The sequence below is a fragment of the Arachis ipaensis genome, chromosome B10 (genome assembly GCF_000816755.2).
Source record: "Arachis ipaensis cultivar K30076 chromosome B10, Araip1.1, whole genome shotgun sequence".
Lineage (NCBI taxonomy): Eukaryota > Viridiplantae > Streptophyta > Magnoliopsida > Fabales > Fabaceae > Arachis > Arachis ipaensis.
The window spans coordinates 18,622,272-18,628,000 of record NC_029794.2 but is presented as its reverse complement, the minus strand read 5'-3'; positions in this window follow the sequence as shown (position 1 = coordinate 18,628,000).

Here is a 5,729-nt window from a genome sequence, read left to right as displayed (position 1 = left end):
TTTTAAGTAATATTTTTGTAATTTATAATTATTCTTCGAAGATTGGTGTCCTGCCTTATTTAAGGTTTAATTATTTTATTTGCCTTTATAGTTTTATCAAATTTTTAATTAGATTTTTATATTTTTTTTAATTGAGTCTCTATACCATATCACAAAAATTAAAGTAAAAAACATTAGAATCAATTGAATATTCTATTAAGCAAAATAGAATATTCAATCAAATTTTACGCATATTCATTTTGTTTAATAAAATATTTCATTAGTTCCAACATTTTTATCACGACAAAAACTTAATTACAAAATCTGATATAATCTAAGAATTTATTTAAAAAAAAAAAACATAGAGACCTAATTGAAATTTCAGTAAAACTATAAGAAACAATAGAGTAATTAAACCCTTATTTAATAATAACTCTATCATCTAATGTATGTCTTACAACAATTTGTCATCTTCTTTCGGCTAGAGCATGTAAAATATAGTTCATTAAGTAAGCCTTTCAAATCTATTATTGTTGTTTATATTGAAATTGACACAAACTACGAACATGTATGCAGGAATTGTTATCGTGAATCACTAGATTACAACAAAGTTGCAGGGAAGATTGTTGTTTGTGTTAATGATGATCCAACTATTTCAAGGAGAATCAAGAAGCTTGTTTTACAAGATGCAAAAGCCATGGGAATGATACTCATTGATGAGGTGAAAAAAGATGTTCCATTTGATGCAGCTGTATTTCCTTTTTCAGAGGTTACCAATCTTGAAGGCCATTAAATCCTTCGGTATATAAACTCCACTAAGTAAGTGTCATCAACTTAATTCACTTTTGTTCCTACTGAATTTGTGTTCTATCTTTTGGATAGACAAGGACAAAATGATAGAGATAGATATTTTGTTTTTTTATATTTCTGTTATCACAATCAAATTATTTTCTTTTTTCAATAATGTTTCTATATTTTTGTAGCAAAATTTCAAATGCATTTAAATTTAAAATAATATTTTACATTTTGATATATTAAATATGTATATACAAAAAATTAACCACGAAATAGAAATATATATTTAGTGTTTGATAAAAATATTTTTGTTATTGTATTATAACAAAGTTTGATTATTTTATGATAGATTTAATTATTATTTTGTTAGTTAATTATTTAATTAGAAAAATATGTGAATCAATATATATAAATATACACAAATTTATAATGGACTAATGGTTAATTTGATGACTAATTTTTAGTGTATCCATAATATTTTGAAAAAAGAATATGATGAATAATAGAATATAATGAGTTAAAATATGATTGATTATACAAAATGCACGCTAAAATGGTTGTTCTTTGAACATGTCACGTGAATGAAAAATAATGAGTAAAAAACAAAATATGGATAAAAAAGTATAATTTATTATCATGTCAATTATTATTATTATTATTGAATCTATCTTGTTTCCATGGTAGGAATCCAACTGCAACAATTCTTGCAACAAGAGAATTTACAAGATACAAGCCCTCACCTATTGTTGCATCTTTCTCATCTAGAGGTCCTTCAGTCCTAATTAAGAACATTCTCAAGGTCTTTTTATTCCCAAATGCATTTCATTTTTCTCATCAACAAGCAAAATGCATTGACCATACTTTTTACTCGTCACATGTGCCAAAAGTTTCAATTTTATTTTTAGTTTTGTCGCCAACCCTTTAGAATCAATTTAATTTTATACTTTGCATCGTTCTAATTTTATCCTCAACATTTTAGAATTCATTTGGTTTTCTATCTGAATGGAAGAATAAACTTGAATCAATTCCGAATAATAATGCTAGAGAAAAATTGAAACAATTTTAAACAAAAAAAGAAAAATAAAAAATGTTTGACGGTGCTGACAAAAGTAACTATGGAAGATCAAAACTCCTCAGATACCCACAATTGATTTGCTCCGTTTGTCAAATGTGACCAAATGTTAATAAAATATTGTTAAATTATACAATGTGTCCACATCCATTGCAACGTGTCAAAAGAATGCCTTACGTGGATTAATTTTTTTTTTTGGTTAAAATTGCATTTATTTAGTTTATTAAAAAAGAAAACGTTACTCTTTCAAGCATTGAAATCTATTCTATCTATTCTTCTATATAAAAATCGAATTTCTGCACTTAATGATGGAGCTGACGTGGCATGCTTTTGAGAATGTTTCCGATTTATTTCTTTTAACTCATTAAATACAAGTTATTACGATAAACTAACTATATCAACTAATTGATTTAATTAGATATTTAAATATCATATAATTTATTATAATTTATATCAATTTAATTTGGTAATATTTCCTAATTTATTTATTTTAATATTCTGTTAATATTTTTTAATTTATTTCTTTTAACTCATTAAATACAAGTTATTACGATAAACTAACTATATCAATTAATTGATTTGATTAGATATTTAAATATCATTTAATTTATTATAATTTATATTAATTTAATTTGGTAGTATTTTCTAATTTATTTATTTTAATATTCTGTTAATATTTTTTAATTTATTTCTTTTAATTTATTAAATCAAATTTATTGTGTGTACTAATTAATTAATTTGATTAATTTATTAGTCATTAAAATAATAAATCTATGTATAAAATAGGCAATTGAAATATTTTTAACTAATAATTGAATCAAATCAAATCATATCATATATATTGAGATAAATTCAAATCATGTGATTAAGGACTAAATTAAAATAAGATAATTTCTTACTTATTCAAGTTGAGTGCAATAAATACAAATTAATTTTGTTAGATAATCATAGTTGTCTGGTCTACTATATATAGATGGCCACACAAAATTATAAGAATCGTGATTTTTATCGCTCTTACTATTTCAACTCTTCTTTTCTTCTTTTTTTTTTCTTTATGTATAATTTCTTTTATGTATAAATGTACCCAAAATGAGAAAGTACGGATGAGTGCTTTATTGATTGTTTGTTTGATGAATATATCTCAATTTAGACATTCTACTAATGTGGATGTGGATGGAAGTTAACCTATAGCAATTCAAAATGGCCAATGTATTTTTTTTCAATTGTTATATTTTTATGTCAGTCGTGTAAATTCTTTGAAGGCACAAGATAATAAAATAAGTTGACTTTAATATCATCATTAGAAGCTAAATTTAATAGTTCAAATAAGCACCACTAATTATGTTAAAAGGTAATTTTATAATAATAATAATGTAATTTACATATTAATTTTTTTAAGTAAATTCATTTCAAAATTAAATGTAGAAGTTAGACTCAAATACGCTAAAATTTTAAAGGTAATAATATAGAATTTGACAACAAACTTAACATTCATTAAGGAAATAAATTTATTTATGGCTATTTCCTAATTATAAATAATAACAAGACTTATGAAAAAATATTAATGTCATCATTTTTATTAATTAAATCACAATATTAGGTAGTTGATAGTTTTATAGGCGAAAATTATTAAATAATTACGTAAAAATTAGCAACGAACAAGCAATAAGGATTTAGAAAAATTCGATTATATAATACCAATTTCATAATTAAAATATGTCACATATCATATTCTCATATATTCTATTTATTATCTATTCTATTATATAAAAATTAAGTTTCTACACTTAATGATGGAGTTAACGTGACATACTTATGATAATGTTTAGCGATTTGCGTCTTTTAACTCATTAAATACAATTTATTATGATAAATTAACTATATCAGCTAACTAATTTGATTAGATATTTAAATATCACATAATTTATTATAATTTATATCAATTTGATTTGGTAGTATTTTTTAATTTATTTCTTTTAATATTTTGTTAGTATTTTTTAATTTATTAACCAAATTAATTATACTAATTATCTGTATTAATTAACTAATTAGATTAATTAATTAATCATTAAAATAATAAATCTATGAATAAAATAGGTTCTCGAGATATTTTTACTAATAATTAAATCAAATCAAATTATATTTATTGAGCTAAATTTAAATCATGTGAATTAAGAACTAAACTAAAATAAGATTATTTTTTACTCATTCAAATTGAACACAATAAATAAAATTAATTTTGTTAGATAATCATGGTCTTTTGGTCGTCTATATATAGATAGCCACACAAAATTATTAAAATCATCATATTTTTTAAGTTACTACACAAATATTATATTTTAGGTAATTGTATATTTTTTATGTTATTTTGAAAATTATCATATAATTTTAAGATCATTTAATTATGTTTATCTTTTTAAAAGCATTGTTATTAATGTATTTTGATTAATAGTTCTCAAAGGAGTTACTATTTTGTTTACTAACATTTTATTTTTTTATAATATTTTCATAAAACTTGATTAATAGGTTCTTCTTCACAATGTTTTTTTTGAATTTTTTAACAAAAATATATCTTAATTTTTGTCTTTCATCTTTTATATTTATTTATTATACTAATTGTTTTTCAATGTATTTTTATCAACTACATATATTATTTTTAGTCTTTTTTTATTTTTTTTAATTATTGTATTACCTTATTTTTAATTATTTATTTTATTTTGACTCCTCATATGTTTATTGTATTTCACTTCATTTTAGTTTTAACTTCATAGTTAACTTTCAATTATATAAAAGTCAATAGTTTCTTTCAAAACATGGTTAAATATATTATCTATTATATACAAAATATTGGATATTATTATTTACGTACTAATATAATATATATTATCGATTATTAAGTTTATAATTAATTTTTAACCTAATTTTTGGTAATTAAAATTTAAATGATTGAAATTATTAAATGTTAAATATTTTGCATCTAACCAATTTATTTATTTTATTGAAATTAAAAAAGGATGAGTTGTTAATCAATTCTAAATTTAAATTTAAATTTGAGTAAGAAAATAAAAAATATTTTAAATTTTATCTCGTTAACCAAAATTAATTTAAGATAAGAAATTACTTTGTACATTGTATATATTGTAGGATAGTATGGTCATTTACTATTTTTTAATGGTAAATAATGGTGTAAGAAATTAGAAGAAAATGTATTTACAAATTTAGGAAATATTAATTTATTTTTCAATAGAATAAATTATATATTGAATAACAAAAGTTATTATTGGTTTCTCTTCACACTAACTAATACTCAACGATGGTATTTCGATACACCATGTTACCAAGAAATATTAATTGATCTAATAACTTTTGTAATGATATAAGTTTATGAATTTGAAAATTTAAAAATCATTTCATAAAATGTGAAGTTTTAACGAGTAACAATATTGATCATATTGTTTTGACTTCAAAAATGAATATGATACTAACGAATAAAATTGTCCCAAGTAAATTTCAACAAAGACAAAAGTCCATAAGTATTACTATTAATGAAAAATTAATCTATTTTAAAGACAAATACAATTTTTTTCTACGGGTTCCTAACTTAGCAAGTTGAGGACGACTAATCTACCACATATTGATGCTCTATTTATTAAGAGTCTGTCGCTAAGTAATGAATTATTTATACACACAAGACGAGATTCGAACTCCAAATACTTGCTTAACTGGACAAATAAGATGATTATTCAACCAATCCAAATTGATTAAAACAAATATTAATTATTTTAATACTTTTAAGTTGTAAAATATTTATAATAATAATTACTATATATATATTTTTTATTTAAATTTTAATAAAAAATTTTATATAATTTTATGTATTACT